We start from the raw sequence: 22,555 nt of genomic DNA, 5'->3' as shown, positions 1-22,555 counted from the left end.
AGAAGATAAAATTATAGAAAATAATGATGCTAAAAAGAAGAGGGGAAGAAAAATATTGGGTCGTGAATGTAGACTTAGGGACTCAGTGACTCTATAAAGTGTAATAACATTAAGTATCATATGAGTCCCAGAAGAAGGGAGGGAGGAAAAGGGTAGAGGGCATATTTGAATAAATCACAGCTGAAAACTTCCCTAATCTGGGGAAAGAAATAGACGTCCAAATCTGGGAGGCACAGAGAACTCCCATCAAGATCAAAAGAAGCCAACCAATACTAAGCTGTGTCATAATAAAATTTGTAAAATACAAGGAAAGAATCCTGCAAGCAAGGGAAAAGAAATCCCTGACCTACAAAGGAAGACAAATCAAGTTAGCAGCAGATCTCTCCACAGAAATCTGTAGGCCAGAACAGAGGGGCATCATATATTCAAAATGCTGATTGGAAAGAATCTGCTGCCAAGAAGATTCTATCCATCAGGACTGTTATTCAGAATAGGAGAGTTTCCCAAACAAACAAAAGCTAAAGGAGTTTGTGATGACTAAACCATCCCTGAAAGAAATATTAAAGAAGACTGAGTAGGAAGGAAACCAAAAGCAACAAAGAATAGAAGGGAACAGAGAACATCTCCAGAAACAAGGAATTTATCAGTAATACAATGGCACTAAATTCGTATCTAGTAATAACCACTCTGAATGCAAATGGACTAGATGTTCCAATCAAAAGACACAGGGTATCAGAATGTATTAAAAAAAAAAAAAAAGAGAGACCCATATATACACTGCCCACAAGAGGCTCTTTTTAGACCTAAAGACACCTCCAGATAGAAAGTGAGGGGATGGTGAACCATCTGTCATGCTAATGGACTTCAAAAGAAAGCCAGAGTAGCCATATTTATATCAGACAAACTAGATTTTAAAACAAAGACTATAACAAAAGTTGAATAAAGGCACTGTATCTTATTTATTCTTATGATGCTCATAGTAGAGTAGGGAGAGACAGAGATTAATCAGGCAATTACAGAGGTTTAAAACTTGTTTATGTGAAATGAAGAGAAATTATAAGGATCTGTGAGTGTAAGTTTTGTGCTGTTTGAGAGTGTAATTTCTGGGGTGTCTTCAGATTTAAAAATTTTATGGGATAATAATTACAGAATTTTGAACTGGGATTTTGGGAGAGATGGAAGAGGTTTTAAATGGCAGGTAGAGATAGGGAGACTTCATTGTGCTCTTATTATTTCATTCTAAAGGCAACCTTATTTTTGCCTTTGGGTAAGGCAAGGTTTAAAGAAGGCATGTTGTCTCAGTTATTCTGTTAGTTGTTATTTGGTTTCTCCATAATGTACTGAATTTAAGACTTATAATTATACTTCCCTTTCTTTAAGACTTCTAGGAGAGACTCCGGGTCTCTTCTAAATTGAGCCCAATTTTTTTTTTTTTCTTTTCAGTGTTCCAGAATTCATTGTTTATGCACCACACCCTGTGCTCCATGGAATACATTCCTTCCATAAAACTCACCACCAGGCTCACCCAATCCCCCCCCCCCAACCCTCAGTTTGTTTCTCAGAGTCCACAGTCTCTCATGGTTAGTCCCTGCCCCCCTTCCAATTTCCCTCAATTCACTTTTCCTCTCCATTTCCCAGTGCCTTCTGTGTTATTCCTTATGCTCTACAAGAAAGTGAAACCATATGATAATTAACTTTCTCTCTCTGCTTGACTTATTTCACTCAGCATAATCTCTTCCAGTCCTGTCCATGTTGATACAAAAGTTGGGTATTCATCCTTTCTGATGGAGGCATAATACTCCATTGCATATATGGACCATATCTTCTTTATCCATTCATCTGTTGAAGGGTTGTTTCCACAGTTTGACAACTGGGGCCATTGGTGCTATGAACATTGGGGTACAGATGGGCCTTCTTTTCACTACATCTGTATCTTTGGGTAAATACCCAGTAGTGAAATTGCAGGATCATATTGCAATAAAAATTGCTCTCTTTTCTTTCTTAACTTAACTTAGTGAAACTGAAAGTACCTGAATAGCTAGAACCTATCCATGTCGAATTTTTTCATTGATATTATGTTATAGCCTCATGAAACTATAAATTGTTTCTTCGAACTTGTATTTTCATGTCACTGTCCTTTTTGTTTTAACTAGTCTCTTATTCTGTAATACTACTTTTCTTGGTCAGAGAGTCATTCATTCATTCATTCATTCCAGGCACAGTGCTAAGTACTAGAGCCCAGATCATCTACTAAAATTTGCAGGAAACCTTTTCTAATTTCTATAGGGAAATTTTTTAAAAAGAGTTTATTTACTTATTCCAGAGATAGGGAGAGAGAGCACCAGCAGAGGAATAGGTGGAGGTAGATGGAGAAGCAAACTCTCCACTGAGCAGAGAGCCCAATGTAGGGCTTGATCTCAGGACCCCTGGATCATGACATGAGCCAAAAGCAGATGCTTAACCAACTTGGCCACCCAGACACACCTCTACAGGGAAATTTGATAATAAATAGAACGTATTGAATGTTTTCTATGTACAAACATCTGTGCTAAGGATCCTTCATTCTTTCATTTCATTGAAACCTTCAACAACTCTGTGTGATACTTCCTCTTATTATTGTTATTTCATGAATAGAAAAATTCCTGCCCATTGCTGCTAGATAGCCAAACCAGAATGCAACTCTAGGTTTATAATTCTAGAGTCTCAACTGTTAACTGTCCCACTCTCCTGATAGCACTTAATTCATTATCTCAGCATAGTGTTTGGTGTTTATTAATTCATTACACATTTTTTAAAAATCTAGATATCTAGGGGATATATTTTATGAATGTATAAAATAGTGAATTTTGTATGTTGTTTAAAAACCTAAACAAATATTTAATTGGTGCAAAAAGTTTTAAAAACGTATTTCTAAGATTAGTCTTTATCTCAGTAAGAAACTACCCAGGCTTTTGTACGTAAATGGTTAATACATTTGAAATACTGAAAGTTTATAAAGATACAAGGTTACTTCCAATGTGTTATATTAAATATGTTATTTAAGTTTCAAAACATGTGAAGGATATTAAAGGGGTATGTTTATAACATAAAATCTCAGTTGCAAAGGCCAATAATAGTAGCAACATATGACTATTACAGAGTTTAAAAATTGTCAGAAAATGGGGCACCTGGGTGGCTCAGTGGGTTAAAGCCTCTACCTTCGGCTCAGGTCATGTTCCGCAGGTCCTGGGATCTAGCCCCACATTGTGCTCTCTCCTCAGCAGGGAACCTATTTCCTTCTCTCGCTCTGCCTGACTCTCTGCCTACTTGTGATGTCTGTCTGTCAAATAAATAAATACAATCTTTAAAAAAATTGTCAGAAAAAAAAGAATGTCTCTTAATAGGAGGCTGCTAACTAAAGTAGTTGGAGGGTTATTAACTCAAACAGTTTTCTGTCTGGTGAAAGAAGTTCTTACAACAACTAGACAAATAGACAAATACCAATCTTGGATCTTATCTAAGAGGTGAAATGGAATTCAAAAACCTAGGGTTTTTATTTTTTCAGTGATATCCAATTTTTTAATAGTTAAAAGTTTCTTCCACAGGGTATTATCACTGGTGTCAAATTAAAAACCAAACTAAACTAAACAATATAAGACTTAGGTAGAAAAGAGACTTTATTCACAAGATTGTTGCAAGAAAGGTGAAGGATACCTTTGCATTAAGGGGATGGAAACTTTTGAAATATTTTTTAACCATGCAATTTGCAAGCATCTCAAGAACTAAAAGGTTCTTCTTTAATAGGGAGGAGTCAACAAAACTAGAAGGATCCAGGTATGAGGAAGTGTGGTGAGCAAGAATGTTGTGATAGGACAGTGGATGAGAGGATGTTTTACTCTTAGGTCAGCCTATTCTTCGGAGTTATATGCTGGCTCTGACTGAGGGTGGGTCTAAGTCCAACAACACCCTATGGGAAAGTTTAGCTCACAAGCATTTTGTTCTGACTGAGCAGTGGGGACAAAATAGTTCAGGTAATAATTTATGAGGGAAAAAAGGTGAGAACTTAAAGAGTCTATGTCTGGCCCTGCCATAGGTAAATAAGGGGAGCATCTGTGTGCTTCATCTCGTCATGTAGGTAAGATGTTTCTTTGCAGTACGTCTTTCTCTGAAACACAAATGGTTGAGGGGATTTCCTTAAACTTCTCTCAAGATCGGAGGCCTTGGGTGAAAATCAACACTGTTACTGAAATGGGTCTAATGTCTAAATTTGCTCAGACTAGGATGGATCTTCACGGTGACAATGTATAGCTCAGCGTGGAGGCTAGTTAAACTTATCCTCCTGAAGCCATTGGTTCTGTTATTTCTTCTGGGACACACTGGAATGGTTGTCGCCTGTTGTTACTCATGAAAGTGAGAGACTGATCTTCAGACAAGGAAACTATATCCTCAAAGGCAGAATGTGGACATGAGTAGGAATAGTATTCTCTGTCTTTGACTCACTCTTTTGAGTATGAACATTCAGTTTATACTTTAACAACTTCAGTAAAATTTAAAGATGGTCTCTGACTATGAAGGCAAGTGGGGGTTTAGGCTAAGTATGCTTGAATGAGCTTATTTTGAAACTAAATTATCCAGTGACACATTGATTGCTCTGTGTATTCCTTTTTTTGCTTCTTCCAAATATAGTAAGGCTCTTAAAATGAACAGACCATTTCTCAAATTTAAACTTTTGCTACCATAGTGGCAATTGCAGTTGTTAGGAAAGAATTTGGGCCATCGTGTCCATCTGCCATTCCCAAATGAAAGGTAACTACGTCTTCCTTCTTGTTGATATAAGTTATGGGTGAAGAGTTAGCTGCCATTCTTGAAAATGATTTTTTATTTATCATGCCTTGGCTAAATAAAACATATCAACAGATTATTTAAAAGGCCCAGATATGTTTTTAACCAACTGAAAAGTGAAAGAAAAAATAGGGTAAATAGAGTTTGAAATTGCTGACATGGTTTAGTGTGGGTCAAATGCTTGCTCCTTACCTCCTTGGAGCATTATTCAGGGATATGGGTGGACAGGGAAGAAATAAGAGATCCTTAAGTGGGTAGGAGAAGAATCAATGAAACAAGATGGGATTGGGAGGGAGACAAACCATAAGTGATTCTTAATCTCACAAAACAAACAGAGGGTTGCTGGGGGAAGGGGGGTTGGGAGAAGGGGGGTGGGGTTATTGACGTTGGGGAGGGTATGTGCTTTGGTGAGTGCTGTGAAGTGTGTAAACCTGGCGATTCACAGACCTGTACCCCTGGGGATAAAATATATGTTTATAAAAAATTAAAAAATTAAAAAAAATAAAGAAAGAAGAGATCCATTTTCAAAAAGCTTTCATGTGCAAAATGTACATAATCAAAAAATGCATATGAATAGCTGTTGGCCACTAACTAACTTATTCTATTTCCATAATCATAAGACACAATCCTGCCTTCTTTCTACCAGGCTCCAGTACTCTTGTAGTTCCCTTGCATTCTCACATATTGTGGTACGGTAAGCTCATCTTATACATTTTTTTTTTCATCTTAAACATTTTTTTGACCCAGATCATAGAATAAACCTTTTTTTTTTTTTTTTCAAATGACTGGTTCATTTTAATAGGATATTAAATTTGGATAGATAAAAACCAGATACTAAGGGTGGGTCTAATTTTATGATTTATTTAATCTTTGATCAGTTTAAGTACTCATGAATGAATGAGCCTTTACACTATTGTGTTTTTCTTACACAAATTATTTTCCTCTTAAATTATTAAAACTATTTAAACAAAAGAATAGTCATAATATGACAGACATAACACACAATTAATCAAATGTTAATGTTTGTCTTATTTGCTTTATATTCGATAGAGTGAAATATGTGTGAGAGTGACTATCAGGAAGTTGATATGGTATATATATATTAGAATGTTATGAGTGTGTTTTATATTTAAATATAGAGAAATGGCATAATGAGGCATGTATATTTTATTGACTTGCTTTTTTTAGTCAACATGCTATTTTTGATATTTTCCCATATTAATATGAAGATGTACTAGGATTACTGTATCGTATTACACTGAATGAATAAACAGCTGGTTAATTATCTATTCTTCTACTAAGAGACCATTAGCATTGTACCTTTATTTTTTTTATTAACAGTACTGGAAGAAAACATTCTACCACATGGCCCCTGTGCTCCTGTAAAAGATTGTTTCAGATATTTGCAAGTGGAATTGTTACCTTGAGAGATACATACATGTTCAGTGTTACTAAATATTAATGAATTTCTTCTCCAAATTGGTTGTACAAACTTACACTCTTACTAGGATAAGTGTTTCCATTACCTCAGGTCCTTATTATTTGGAATTACAAGATAATATCTGTAGAGGATAACTTTTTAATTTATATTTTCTTGATTACCAGTAAAATTCTGTAGTCTTTCAGGAGTCTGGTTGAGCTTCTTCCTCATATTTATATTGTTGGACAGTTATAGGACTAGTCATACTTTCTTTTTCATCACAAGTCAATTTTGGTAATTTATTTCTTCTAGAATATTGACTAATTCATCTAAATTTTCACGATTATTTGTGTAAATTAGTTCTAGTGGTTATTTATGAATTTAAATATGGCCATTGCTTTATGTATTTATATTCAACTTTATTTGACCTTCTCTATTTTCTTATTTCCCTAGCTTTATTGAAATATAACTGACATATGATATTGTGCAAAATGATTTAATACACATATGTATTGCAAAATGGTTACCAGAATAGTTAGTTAACACATCCATCACTTCAGATAATTACCTTTTTTTAAAGATTTTATTTTTAAGTACTCTATATGCACAATGTGGGGCTCAAACTCACAATCCTGAGATTGAGGGTCACACACTCCACTCTCTGAGACAGCCAGACACCCCTGATAATTACTTCTTTTTATAATGAGAGATTTAAGATTTACTCCTGTAGTAACTTTCAAGTATATAATATAGTATTGTTAGCATAGCGTAGTTACTAATATACATTGGTATAGTATATATAGTCATCATGCTGGATATTGAATTCTCAGAATCTGCTGATCTTGTAATTGGTAGTTTATACCCTTGGACCAAAACCTCATTTTCTCTACTTTTAGTCCTTGGCAACTACCATTCTGCTGTTTCTGGATTTGGCTATTTAGATTCCACATATAACTGAAGTCATAAAATATTGTCTTTTTCTATCTGATTTATTTTGCTTAGCATGATGCCCTCAAGGTCTATCTATATTGTTGTAAATGGCAGAATTTCCCTCTTGTTTTTTTTTTATGTGTGACTATATCCCATTGTATATATACCACATTTTCTTTATCCATTTATCCCAGTGAACATTTAAATTGTTTCCATGTCTTGGCTATTGTAAATAATGTTGATGCAAACATGGAGGTACAGATGTCTCTTAGAATAATTTAATTTTCTTTGGATATAAGAAATGGGTTTGCTGGACTGTATATTAGTTCTATTTTTAACTTCTTGAGGAACTTTCATACTGTTTTCCATCGTGGTTGTGCCAATTTACATTTCCATCAACAGTGTGCAAGGGTTCCCTCTTCTCCACATTGTCAGCAACATATATTATTTATGACCTCTTTGATAATAGCCATTCTAACAGGTGAGAGGTGATATCTCATTGTGGTTTTTATTTGAATTTCTCTGATCATTAAAGTTAATGTGCTTTCATGTGTCTGTTGGCCATTTGAATGTCTTCTTCGGAAAAATATCTATTCAATTCCTTAGTCTATTTTTAATCAGATAGTTATTATTATTATTATTACTATTACTACTATTATTATTATTATTTGGTATTGAGTTGTAGGACTTCTTTCTTTTTTAGATATTAACCCTTTATATCTAATACTTAGATATATGATTTGTTAATATTATCTCCCATTCCATAGGTTGTCATGTCATTTTGTTGATCATTTCTTTTGATGTGCAGAAGCTTTTTCTCTAATGGGGTCCCACTTGTTAATTTTTGCTTTTGTTGCTTGTGCTTTTGGATTCATATCCAAAAATTTCATTGTCAAGACAATTGTCAAGGAGCATCTCCCCTATGTTTTCTTCTAGGAGTGTTATGGTTTCAAGTTGGCCTTTTCTATTTTCCTGATCAAGTTATATAAAAGTTTATCAATATTATTAGTCTTTATAAACAAAGAGCTAGAACTTTGTTTTATTTACATTGTTTGATTCAGTTTTTGTAACAGTTTTGATTCCCATTCAAAGATGGAGATCCTGGAATTCAGAGAAATTTAGATTTGCCACATACACACACAGAAACAACACCCCCCCCAAACACAAACACATATACACAACAGCCTCACAGACAAAAATTAGGAAAAATGTTAAGTCCTAATTCAAACCAAGTACTCTGACTTTAAGCTTAGTGCTTTAGCCTGTTTACCAGTAATGAGGAACTGACTGCCTTGTTCATAGTGTTTTCAGGAAAATAACTTAATGTGTAGCAGAGAAATCTATGTAGAATATATCCAGGCACATATCCATTTTCCAGTGTGTTGACAAATGGACTTCCTAAGGATCAACCAAAAAATATTTTTCCATAGCAGCAGGCATAACTTCAGCTTCTGTTGAAAGGACCTGGCTAGTCATCTGTAGCATTCATTCATCCAGATGGTCAGCACCATAACAATTTGGATGAAAATTAGTATATGCAGATGAGCTGTAGATGCTTCACAGCTTGACACTGCTGAAATGATCTTTAAAAAAAAAAAATGTGCCTGAAAGCTCAGTTTTTCTTATTTTGAAACCGAGAAAGAAGCTGCCTTTTACATATTAATTGTTTTAACTCCAGTATACAATTTCAATAATCATATTGTGTAATGTTTAAAGGACAACTGTTTTAAACTTTTTTTATAAGTCAGAATTCATAGAGTAAAAGTAGTCTAACTCAATCAAAATGTGTTATCTATTTTCTGTAAAACTATAGGGATCCGGGCTTTGAAACATAATGGACAGAAAATAACCTTCCTTGAAGAATTCATCAAATCTGAATTTGCTACCCTTATTTGCTACCCAGATAATTTTTTAGCTTGAATTACAATCAATTACATCAAAAAGCCAGTGCTCTTTCAATGCTGTAAGGGTAAGAACATAGGAGAAGTTCCTTTTTACTGTCAAGACCCAGTGGGAAGACTAATAAAAAATGCCTTTTAAAACCTGGACTAGCAGTAGATGGAGATATTCTTTCCCCATTTTATATATGTGATACATTTGCACATAAAAAAGGTGGTAAAGAATAATATTAATAATAGAGCAGTTAAGCTGCACAAATTTATCTGGAGCACATGAAAATCTAACAATTATTTTATAGAACTTCTAATATGGAAAACTATATCTTGACTTACAATCAACTGACCAACAAATTTGGTATAGGGGCATAGGCATAGCTATTCATAAATTTATCAGACCCATTTAATCTGTTATTTTAATCAATTTTGGTATTAATACCATATTTCATCAAATCTAAGATGTTCTTTTTATATTTGTTACATTTATCTGGTCTAAAATATTGTTTAAGGCTTGTGATTTCTTGCTGATTGTCTATCTGGATGATCTATCCATTAATGTAAATGAGGTATTAAAGTTCTTACTATTGTTGTATTGCTGTCTATTTATCTCTTTAGTTCTATCAAATTTTGCTTTATATATTTATATTGTGTGCTTTTTTAAACTTTTTAAAAAAAGATTTTATTTATTTATTTGACAGAGAAATAGAAAGAGAGAGCACAAGTAGACAGAGTGGCAGACAGGGAGAGAGAGAAGCAGGCTCTCAGTCGAGCAGGGAGCCCAATGTGGGGCTCGATCTCAGGACCCTGTGATCATAATCTGAGCTGAAGGCAGATGCTCTGTGCAACTGAGCCACCCAAGCGCCCCTATATTTGTTTTATATATTTATATGCTTTATATATATTATGCTTCTATGTTGGTAGTTTAAATATTAACAAATGTTGTATTCTCTTGTTGGATTAATCTTCTTATCATTATGTAATGGTCTTCTTTGTTATTATTGTTTTTGTTTTAAAAACATTATTGTGGGTGCCTACATGGCTTAGTTGTTAAGTGTCTGCCTTTGGCTCAGGTTGTGATTTCAGGGTCCTGGGATGGAGTCCCACATCAAGCTCACTGCTCAGCAGAGAGTCTGCTTCTTCCTCTCCCACTCCCCTTGCTTATATTCCTTCTCTCGCTGTCTCTCTCTCTTTCTCTGTCAAATAAATAAATAAATAAATGAAATCTTAAAAAAAAACCAAAATAAAACATTTTTTCTCATGTAAGTATAGCTACCCCAGCTGTCTTTTTGCTTTTAACTGAGTTTCTTATAGGTAGCATATAGGTGGGACTTTCTTTTTTTTTAATCCATTCAACCTGTGTCTTTTGATTGGAAAACTCAGTTCATTTACATTTAAAGTAATTACTGATAAGTATATTCCTATTGCCATTTAATCATTTTCTGGATGTTTTGTCTTTTCTCTGTCCTTTCACTCTCTCTTCCTTTTTGCTTTGAGACTTTAATAGTGTGCTTAAATTTCTTTCTCATTATCTTTTGTGTATCTACTTTAGCTTTTTGCTTGGTAGCTATCATGAGGCTTAGTTACAACAACTTACAACAGTCTACTATAACTTGATAATTTAAATTTGAATATATTTTAAAACCCTACATATTTCACTCTACCATACCACACATGTTTTGGATGTCACATCTTTTCAACTTATATATCCCTTAACTAATTATTATAGTTAAAGTTACTTTTATTACTCTTGCATTTCAACCTTCATACACATTTATATGTGATTAATCCATTACCTTGACTATAAATTTACCTTTACCGTTATATTTATCCTTTCATATGTTTTTCTGTTATTAATTACTTCCCATTATTTTCAGCTTAAAGAAGTACCTTTAACACTTTTTTTAAGGCCAGTTTAGTGGTAATGGACTCCTTTAGCTTTTGCTCTTCTGAAAAACTCTTTATTACTTCTTCAATTGTGAATAAGTTTGTGGGGCAGAGTATTCTTTGGTGGAAGTTTTTTGTTTGTTTTGTTTTGTTTCAACACTTTGAATATATCCCTGGAGAGAATTCCACCAGGACCCTGCCCCTCCAGCATACACTTTTAGATTATCAAATGAATCTCCTTCAATGTATTCAGGGTACTTTTCAAACAGCTGCTTCTACACTGAACCCTGGGGCAAGTGAGTCTGCATGTAGCTCTGTCAGAAATGTTTCTCAGTTCATTATAGCTCTTTGGCTACTGTGGACACAAACCCTGACGGTTTTCAAAGCCAGATGTTTTAGGGGCTTGTCTGGTGCAGGTCTTAAGAGTTGGTTTGCCTGATGTATAGTACAAACTCATTGCTCCCCAAAAAGGATTTCCAGAGTTGTGAGATCTCTCCTGATTATGAGTTGATGCATCTGCTCTGAGGTTTTGGTGAGACCACATCTTTGCTTCTCTTATCCACCTCAGTGTGATCATTTTCTCCTTTGTTGATGTGAAGAAGCTATTCATCTAGTTTTCAGATCTTTTTTCAAAGGTGTTTGTTCCATATGTAACTGTAGATTTGGCTTATCCAAGGGAGGAGATGAGTTCAGGATCTTCCTACTTCATCACCTTGGACCGTCTCTTAACTCTCATTTTAAATTGATATATCAAATTGTTTGAATAACAGTTGAGAGCACCTGGCTGGCTCAGTTGGTAGAGCATGTGACTCTTGAACTCAAGTTCTTAAGATCGAGCCCCATGTTGAGGGGAGAGTTCTTTAAAAAAAGATTATATATATATATATTTTTATATATCTGCCTTTGGCTCAGATATATATATATATATAAAATCAGGTTGGCATTTATATATATATATATGTTATGTATGTTAGAGTTTTTAGTTGCAAGGTTGGTTTATGATGATATATATATATATATATATATATATATATATATACTAATCTGGTCCATCTCTCATCCATTCTGGCAGGAAGACAGAGAAAGAATAAAACCCAAATGTATTTATATAAAGTAATTTTAAATTGGCATACCACTTGTAATAATTATATTACAAAGTTCTTATAATATTGTTAACTTTTTTAGCTAAAGACTTCTCTTTATCTAATATTAATACTTTAGATGGGTAGATAGATAGACAGACAGACAGGCAATGGGAGAAACAGTCCCAGCATAAAAGCAAATCAAAATTTAGTAGCTATGGTTAATGTACAACCCAAGTAATTTTCAGGAATAGTTTTTCTCTAATTCCTTGGAATTAAATGAGGGTCCATTAAAATACGGTCCATCAAAGAAAACTGCCTTGTTCAAAGTCAGACATTCTTCTGTGGAAGTCTGCCTCCAGTGATTCGTTATCACAGAGCATGTAATGTCCTGGTGCCTTTGACCCAAATGGGAATAACTATGAGGGCCTACGATATCATCAGAGTTCTCCATGAGTTGGCTGTGATCTTTGTTTAGATCGTATCACTGCTCAAATTCTCACTATGGTCAATCTCTCCTCCCACTAATAGGCATTTAATACCGGGAGCATTTCCTAATAAATGTTCTGTTTTCAAATCTCCATTTAGAAGTCTGCTCCCTGGGGAGCCTAGCTTGGACAGCAAGCTGATCTGAAATTTACAAATGAAGTACATAAAGGTTTTTCTTCATCAAGAGGTACAAAACACAAAGTGGACATGTTTTGTGATTATTGTTTACATATAGAGGTAGAACCCAAGTTATTTAATAATACTTGAATGGGGCTGTCCTGACTTGTGCGCTTAGCAACACAGAGGAGACTCTGTTTCCATAAACTAGTGAACAGGGAGTGCTAAAAAATGGGTTCAGATTGATGCATTTGAGAATAAGATAGATAAAGGACTCAGGTTAAAAACACCAAGTTAAGCTGCTCAGTGTTTGTTTTATCCAGAAAGCTCAAATTCAGTGCCTTTATAGGTGAGATCAACCTCATTGTTTTTCCTCAGTTGTATTCTGAAGCAAAGATTATATGCAAAGGAATGTAGTTTTATCTCTAGATTTTTATTTGTGAAATTTTTCTCCCAAAGACTGATGGGGATCTGTGTGCAAATAAACTTTACTTATAAATTGCATTTTCTGTCATTTTTAAAGACTATTTTATTAGCAAAAATATTTTAACAGCTTTATTCTGGCAAGATAAGTCATTACCTGTCTAATCTTCTGTGTTTCAGCAACTATACTAGGTATTAGAAATTCATTGACAATTATGACAAGTTCTGTTCCTCAAAGTGTTCAAAAATATGGAGTGGAGTTTATTTATTCTACCTACCATGCAATACATTAAAGGTATATTTGAGAGATATGTGAGAACACAATTCAGTGTGATTTATAAAGATATAATATACTCAGACTGGCATGTTGGGGTTTCTTATAAATAAGGGAATTATATTAGAACTGGACTTAGAGGAAAAATAGGAATGTCCTGGGTATGGAGGGAAAAAACTCTATCAGTGCTGAATAACCAAGGTTAGTAAAAGCAAAATATATTCATATGAAGGGGTTTGTTCTAAAGGTTCTTGGATGGAACTGACAAGAATGTAAGGAGTTTGGACTTTATTCTAAAATCCCCAGGGGCCAGCACAAGTTTTGTAAGCAAGAGAGCATGATATTTAAATTTGTTTCAGAAAGCTCATAGCACAGAGGAAGATGGCAATAGTGAAACTAGAGAGTGAAGACATTAATGTCAAGGAGACCTTTTAAAACACTGGTTGTAAGAGATGGTTCCGGTTTCTAACTAGGGAAGCAATCATGGCAATCTGAAAAGACCTTTCTGAAGGGTATCTCAGGGGCATATTTAAATGAAATAAGAGAATAATATGACAGTGCAAAAGTGGGATGAGAAGGAAAGGAGAATTGGGAGTGGCATTAAGGTCTTGAGCTGGTGGAGAAGTGTCCTCATGGGCAGCCTGTGCATATAGACAGACTCTATTGGGAATGCTGAGAAGTGGGCCAAAAGAACAGCTCTTGTTGAGAGATCTTAATTTTCAATACACTCCCTCCTATTCTATAAAATTGGCTACATTTTTGTTTAACATTTTTAGTAGGTAGCAAATAACAAAGCGAAGGATCAAATTTTTGTTGGATGGGTTTGTGTGATACATATTGTCCTTGACGTCTTGGTAGGGTCTGGGATTACTAATACCAGTGTTCACATCTATGGCATTAGTTTGGCTATAATATTATATGGCTATAGAACTTAATATAAAATACCTCATATTTTAGTATTTTTATTTAACTATTTAGATGATGATTTTAGAAGGCACATGTTTTTATTACTTCTTACACAAGGCTCTCTCTTTTTTTAAATCATATCCAAATATTTTCTACATGAAGCAATAAAATTGAAACAGAGGAAATTGCATTATTAAACATAAAAAATTGCTTGACCAAGTCATCACTGATATCTAATATTCACACAACTTCAAATGAGAATCTTATGATTCTTTGGGGAAAATAGAGAAAAAGTTCAAGAAACAGAGCCATTAGGAGAGAATTTCAATTTTGCAAGTGTAAGGGAAAAAACACCAAACTATGAGTTTAGAAAAAGTTATTAGAGACCTCTAGAAAGCTTGAAGCCAATTTAATTAATACAACCAATCTACTTTCCTTTGTATGCTATAAAAAATCTGTAATCTGAAGACCAGCTTTCTAAAGTTTATGGAATTTTGCAATATACATTTTTAAACCTAAATGAATTTTTGCTGTCTATTAAATTAATCTTAATGTTACCCCTCTCATATAAAGTCCACTGTTAATTTTCCTGGGCTATAGATTATAAAATAAATAAATCTTCACCTCACTAATAAGAGTCATTTGTGGCCATATGAAAAATTAATACAATCTATTTTAAAAGAACCAAAATATAAAGACAGATATTTGAAATTATCTTCTGGGTTTTGGGATCCTATAAAAAAAGAAAATTACATTATCAAAATTGCCAGGTAACAGATCATGCAGTTCTGGAAAGACTAGATCATTAATGTGCCACAGGTATTCTTGCATATATGATTGGTTCAAAAGTCCTTTGTAGAACAGTTTCAGTGTTAACACAATAGGACTCAATTACAGATACAAAATGAATTCATTTTAATAGGATACTATTCTTCTAGTCCTATAGAAATTTCAGTAAGAAATATTTGGAAGGAGTACTGAATAGAAAAAGGAAAAAAATAGAAGACTGAAAGATAGGCTTGTGTGGGGAGGGTAGGAGGGAGATAAAGAGACAGAAGGATATTCTTTTGGCAGGTAACAGAAGACTTATGACATGTATACACAGTATGATATAAGCTATCTTAATCAAGATTCCTTCTTATCACAGACCTAAAGAATTTTAGACACTTAAATGGTTATAAGAAAATTATTTTAGGTTAATTATGTAGTTACTGACTAAAATCTGAAGGTTTCTCTATTAAGCAAGATATTAATCAGAAAGCATAATGATTTCTCTAAGAAAAATAAGTATTTTTCCAGTAATTAATTGACCAACATATTACTGGTTTAATATATCTTTAATTAATAGATACAATATTGGAGATAAATATATGTTTCATTAAATTTAAATAATTAAATTATTATACACCAATATATGCTTACATTTAACAAATTCCTCAAATATAATTTCAAACTGGTGTTTAAAGATGAGTCATTTAATAAGATTATTGTATAATTGCTAACAATAACTATTAATAGTTACTAATTCAGGTAAATTATTTTTAGTCTACTTATACTTTATTCTATCAAAATAGCTTCTGATTATTTAAAGTTGTATTTAAGCTGTGTTACCTTATGCAGACTTTTGAAAGCCCTAGGGTAGACGTGTACACGCTAAAATTCATGAACTATCCATTCTTCCATTCTCTTATGCATCCATTTGTCCATCCACATAATGTGAAGTATAAAACAATAATTAGTGAACCTCTAATTGTACTTTGTGAAGTGACAAAAAAGAGATCATCCTGTCTTGTAGTACCGGTTTTCCTGTGTAATGTGGTGCTAAAGAAAAACTTGGCAATAAGGATTTCACAGTGTAACGCTAAGATACAAAGGAACAATACTTTGGTGCATTCTAGTTGAAAAGTGTCCATCAAATACTTTATAATAAATAAAATCTTCAATAACAATAGGTGTCATACCCAGTTTAACTAAATTTGAAAACAGCTAAATTGCTAACTAAATTAGTTAACAGTTAACTAAATTAGACAACAGTTTTTTATTCCCATGTCTTAAGTAGAACAAATCTGTTAAATGCTTTTATTCAAATACTATATTTTAAGGAGAAGTTTTTTTTTTCAGAATGTCATGTCTATTCAAATCCACAAACCTGATATTATTATGCATCACTGACTATGTTTCTTGTTAGAGTGGACAACAAAATTGACAAGCTAGAGCATAGATTAGGAAAATCAGTCAGTGTAAAACTATAGTTCAAGCAGGATTTAGAGCTAGTAAATTGTCTGTAAATTATAGCACCTTATCTTCAAAGTTTTACAAATTGAATAAGTTGTACTTCGTAAAATTGTAGCAGACTTCTAGTTATTTTTTTTTTTTGGTAGTAAGAAATGGTTATGGTGTTAGAATACACATTTTATTTTCTGTTCAGTGCTTGAAGTCTGAAAGATGAATCTCATCTTTACATAAAATCAAAATGCATTTCACACCGTGAACTTTTTACAAACCAGTTTGAGCAGAACACTCATTAAGAGTAATGGAAATTGAACATATACAGACACTGTTATACCACAACAAAATTTCAATCTCTAATGTACAGGATATTACCAAACATGAAAGATTCATGAGTTGAGCTGGGATCTTAAAATTAAAAGGTATATAATTTGGTTTACAAATCAAATCTCTCTCTCCCATGTTTTCAGAACTTGCTATTTTGTCACCAAATGTTGCTACAACTAGAAAAGTAGTTCTTTACTGTCTTAACCAGGTGCATTATAGCTCGCACAATTACTGTAAAGCATGTGTGTTCATACTGGGAATCTAAAGCAAAAACTTGGATGGATGCTGGGAGAAACTGAAATGTATCCTTTCTTGCTCTGGAAATGTTTCACTAGCATTCTAACTAGTTTTTGAAATTATTTCTCAAACCTTCTCTCTCTCATACCTAGCTGTTCCTAAGTTGCCAGATTTATGTATGAGTTGGTCAATGTCTTAGCTAGGACTGCCATAATCAAGTGCTCTAGACTACATGGCTTAAATGACAGAAGGTTATTTTCTCGCAGTTTGGAGGCTAGAAGCTGAATATTGAGGCAGTAGAGTTGGTTTCCCCTGAGGCCCCTCTTTGGCTTGCAATTGGCCTCCTTCTCACTGTGTCCTCATATGGCCTTTCTCCTACACACATGTGGCTCTTCTGAGAAGGTCACTAATCCCATTGGATTAGAGCCCCACCCTTATAACCTCATTCAATCTTAGTTACTTTCTTAAAAGCACTGTGTGGAAATACAAGTCACATGGAGGGATAGGACTTCAAACTATGAATTTTTTAAAAAAATTATTTAGTTTATTTTTCTTTTAGAGAGAGAGAAAGAAAGAGAGCAGGGGAAGAGGGAGAAGGAGAGAAAATTCCCAAGAGACTCCCTGTTGAGAGGGAGCCTGATGTGGGGCTGGATCTCAGGACCCTGAGATCACGACGTGAACAGAAATCAAGAGGCGGACACTTCACCCACTGAGCCACCCTGGCGCCCCTCGACCTGTGAATTTTGAAGAGAAATAATTCAGTGCATAACTATCAATCATTATATATTCTTTCTCTGGTTACCCTAAAAGTTAAGATTTGGTTTGAGTTGTAGCCTCTATGGGTATTAGACTAATTGTGTGTATTTAGATGGTATTTTACACAATTACTTTCTGGTGGGAAATATTTACACTGAGATGAATATTAATGAGAAGCATTGTAATTTAGTGTCTAAGCCCTTTGAGCTGGCCAGGCTGCCTGGATGTGTATCCCACTTATTGGCAGAGAGACCTTAGGGAAAGTTACTTACCCTCTTATGCCTGTCTTTTTATGTGTAAAATTGGCCTAAATGCTTTATTTATTTTTAATTTTTTTAAAATATTTTATTCATCTATTTGAGAGCGATAGCATGAGAAGGCAGAGCTGCAGGGAGAGGAAGAGGGAGAAGCAGCTCCCTGCTGAGCAAGAAGCCTGACACAGGGCTCTATCCCAAGACCCCAGGCAGCCGCTTAACCAACAGAGCCAAGCAGATGCCTGGCCAAAATGCTCTAATTTGTAAATTTAAAAAAAAAAATTTTTTTTTAAGACTTTATTTGAGAGAGAGAGCACAAGCAGGGAGAGCAGGAGGCAGAGGGAGAACCAGACTCCCCACTGGGCAGAGAGCCAATGCGGGGCTCAAATCCCAGGACCCTGAGACCACATCCCAAGCCGAAGGTAGAGGCCCAACCCACTGAGCCACCCAGGTGCCCCTGAAATGCCTTAAATGCAATTCAGAATATATTAGAAGAACTCCTGGTAAATAATAAATACCTTACAAGTATTAGCAATTTTTATTTTTGAAGATACTCTCTATATTCTATATATCTGACTATTTAGAGGAATATTCTGTTCTTTTTTAAGAGAAGGAAATTCTAAAAATGTTTTAAATAGCAAGTTGGTGGAGTATGTGGACTCGTGTCAGTCTGCTTTGGTTTGTATTGTGGCTCTATCCCTCCTTAGCTTGAAGTCCTCTGAGAAGTCGCTTGACCTCCTTAAGCTTAACTTTGCTTCTGGGTAAATAACAATTAAAAATAACACTTCAGGGACACCTGGGTGGTTTAGTGGATTAAGCCTCTGCCTTCAGCTCATCATGATCCCAGGGTCCTGGAATCAAGCCCCACATGGGCTCCTCGCTCAGCAGGGAGCCTGCTTCTCCCTCTGTGTGCTGCTCCCCCTGCTTATGCTATCTCCCTGACGAATAAACAAAATCTTGGGGAAAAAAAAAATAACACTTCATGAGGGTATTGTGACCATTATGTGCAGCAAGATAGGCAAAGTACTTAAGAGTATTGCTTGCCACAAAATAAGAATTCTTACTTGGGATTTTTCTTATATAAATATAATAGTAAACACCCTTTAATTTCATTGTTTACTAAATGTCTGCGTCATACTTACGTTTTTAATTCAGTCAAACCTGAGCAATAGCCCAAATCTCCCCCAACTGCCGCTGCTACAGTTTACTTTTCCTTCCACTTCTAGGGGCAGGTTTTTTTGTTTGTTTGTTTGTTTGTTTTTTGATCCTTTGTTTATTTATTTATTTATTTAAAGATTTTATTTATTTATTTGATAGACAGAGATCACAAGTAGGCAGAAAGGCAGGCAGAGAGAGAGGAGGAAGCAGGCTCCCTGCAGAGCAGAGAGGCTGATGTGGGGCTTGATCCCAGGATCCTGACCTGAGCCAAAGGCAGAGGCTTTAACCCACTGAGCCACCCAGGCACCTCTATAAGGGGCAGTTTTGAGTAGACACATGGAGAAGGTGCTCAGCTGACCAAGCAGTCTCTGCAGAGTGATTTTGTTTCTTTGTTTGAAGTTTGGTACATACTGTGCAGTGCCAGTGTTTCATGCCTAAATCTGTGGGAAGGACCTATGTAGCTACTATATTCTGATCAAACAATATCACCCCATTTAGGGCCATTCTATAAATAGTGGGTGCAGTAGAGGAAAGCTCTCCAAGAAAATAAGATTTTAAGGAGGAACTGGGTGATTTAATGGCAGGCCGGTAGGCTTGTTAGATTCCTTACAATCATGCCCATTTCTTCAAGCCAGAAGTTGTACATCTTGCCATTTATCCTTAGAAAGTAATAGAACAAGCGTGCAAAATGTGAATATGAAGATATCCTATAAAAATTGAAAAAGTAAGGGACACCTGGGTGGCTCAGTTGGTAAAGCAGCTGCCTTTGGCTCAGGTCATGATCCCAGCGTCCTGGGATCGAGTTCCGCATCAGGCTCCTTGCTCAGCAGGGAGCCTGCTTCTCCCTCTGCCTCTGCCTGCCATTCCGTCTGCCTGTGCTCGCTCCCCCCCCCTCTGATAAATAAATAAAATCTTTTTTAAAAAAATTGAAAAAGTAATTTATAGATTTGTATGATTATATTTGTGTGCTTGTTTTCACTGTGTATGTATATAAAAATATACAGATGAATATTGATCTATACCTATATAAACCAAAATAACAGTGGTTATCCCGGGATGCTTGGAATTTGTGTTCCTCAGGATGTTTGATAATTGATATTTAATATACAGTTAGATATGCAGTTTTACCATCACCATAACATAATAAAATAGGACCTGGAGTTGGCAATAATTTAAAATTCAGATGCTGCAAGTAATCGTCATGATCTTAGGCCAAGTGATGTACATTCTCTTTCTTACCTCCCTCATTTATCGAAAGGAAACAAGAAAACAGACTTCTAACACATAAGGTTTCTGTCTTATATCTCATAAGCAAGAGGAAAAATATGAAAATTCTTTGCAGTGTTGAAAGAACAATGTAAATGTCAGATATTAGGGTTAGTGGCAATAAAAATAATAGTAACGGTGATTGTCATCCCAGATGATTAAGGGATAAGTGTACATTTTGCTTTTTTTGTAGAGCATATTCTTTGGAAACACAGCTCACATTAAAAGCCCATTCTGTGCAGAAATTTAAACTAAATGCATCATAAATTGACAAGAATGACTGTATTTGGACACCGCTGATGAAAGAATGAGGCCAGCATAATGGAAGCCGCGGTGCTCAGGGCCACTGTGCTCTAGTTTGATCCCAGCTGGCCGAACCACAGGAGCTTTTGCACAGACACTATCAACATATTGCTTGTTCAGTCAGAGTTTATCTTGCTTCAGTTATTGAGGCTCTAACAAAGCTGTAGAGGTAAAGGAGCCTCAGCTCCTCCACGTGCCTGGAGAGAGGATTAGACGGTTTCTTTTCTTTAGGTAACTGTGTCTGGTCTCTGTATTTGGAGGGCTTATTTTTAATAACTGAAGAGAAAAAGGCGAAGTGAAATGTGTTTTTTTTTTTTTTCCTGAGAGACTGGAAAGGCAATACGATTTGTGATAAAGGCTGCTTCTTTCTGTAAAATAAATGACACACATTTAATTGCCCTTCACTTCTGTGCATCCAACTTAAAGCCCCATTCTCTTGGCTAGAACAATTTTGAGAAAAATAAATGCAAGAAGGAAGAAATTTCTCCTTGTTGTTGTTGTTGTTGTTGTTGTTCTTCTTCTTCTTCTTCTTAACATTTTAGCTATTTCTTTGTTGCTTCCATATAGGAAAATGTATAAAATGCATCTCATGAATTGTTCTTTAAGCTGAAATTGACTCTGTAATACCATCTCATCACTGGGCATTATTTTACAGGACGGTAGCTGTCAAAAAAACTACATTAAATCTAACACATGGCAGACTTCATCTCAGAGTCTGTGAGTGTAAATCTTAGGAGGAAAATACAGCCAGTGTAATCAGTGCTGAAATGTTGGCTTTGTAGCTGGTTACTGCACTGAAGGCTAACAGTCATGATTCAAATTGTGCATATAATGTGAGTCCCAGGATCCTTATATTATCTACTAGGGAATTTTAGCAGATTAGAGAATATACATGTAAAACACAGTGGTTATTAGTTCATTGGGATAATAAATTACCCAGGAAGAATATTTCATTTCAAAACTTACAGATTTATCATATAAATGAATTTTACTGATCTAGACTCATGAGTAATTTGGGACTGAACAGAGCTTATTTGTTTCAAAAGAAATGTTGTCTTCTGATCTATTATACATTTCCTAAATAAATGTGTCTTTAAAAGTCTAACATATAGAAAGAACTTCCTTCTTTTCCTTTCCTCCCGCTATTTAGCGCCATTGATTAGTGATGTTACATTCAGCTTATTAAATAATGTGTATCTTTTTGACAGAGAAAAAAGGATGGAGTTAGAGATAAATTCTCTCTGACGGTAGCTACTCATTTCTAAGTTGGTTAATAAGACTCTGTGGGCAGGTCCTAGTCCTGATTTCCTCTTCTGTGCAAGCCATCTTGGTAAAATATACTTACTTGAGGTTTGACAGGCAGACTACCATGGTCCACTCAGTTGACAAGTCAACTTCTGTCCCAGGTTTTGGAGAACCAGTTAGTATGTGTTTACTTAAGGTCAGAAAACTATTTACCATCAAGAGACAGCACTGAGACATGTCTGGTATGAGCCCCCCTTTCTGACTGGGAAAAAAAGACTTCAAGAAGTTACACATGTCTGCTGGGAGTTCATCAGTCTAGTCACTTGGCAAAATATGTGTGTCCCCAAAGTCCTTTGTAACCACTTTATTTCATGCTCTATTTATATTTATTGAACTCATTCTGTCTCTGCACACTATTGTAGAAGCCAGGCATTTAAGATGAATAAGGAGAATCTTTTTTCCTTTCAGAAGAAGGAGAGGCATAAATACATGAGGTACAAGATATAGTACCTAATAAATATCACTAATATCGGACATGG

The 22,555-nt window shown here is 35.0% G+C and overlaps 1 protein-coding gene across 1 annotated transcript in view; it reads left to right on the top strand.

Annotated features, from left to right (window-relative positions):
* The window catches only part of NEGR1 (neuronal growth regulator 1), an 844,643-nt gene that overhangs the window by 194,284 nt on the left and 627,804 nt on the right, over positions 1-22,555 (top strand). The window lies entirely within an intron of this gene.

The sequence above is a fragment of the Mustela putorius genome, unplaced genomic scaffold (assembly GCF_011764305.1).
Source record: "Mustela putorius furo isolate JIRA1106 unplaced genomic scaffold, ASM1176430v1.1 tig00003853_pilon_pilon_pilon, whole genome shotgun sequence".
Lineage (NCBI taxonomy): Eukaryota > Metazoa > Chordata > Mammalia > Carnivora > Mustelidae > Mustela > Mustela putorius.
Note: the sequence above shows the minus strand (reverse complement) of the source record. Positions and strands in the feature narration are given on the sequence as shown.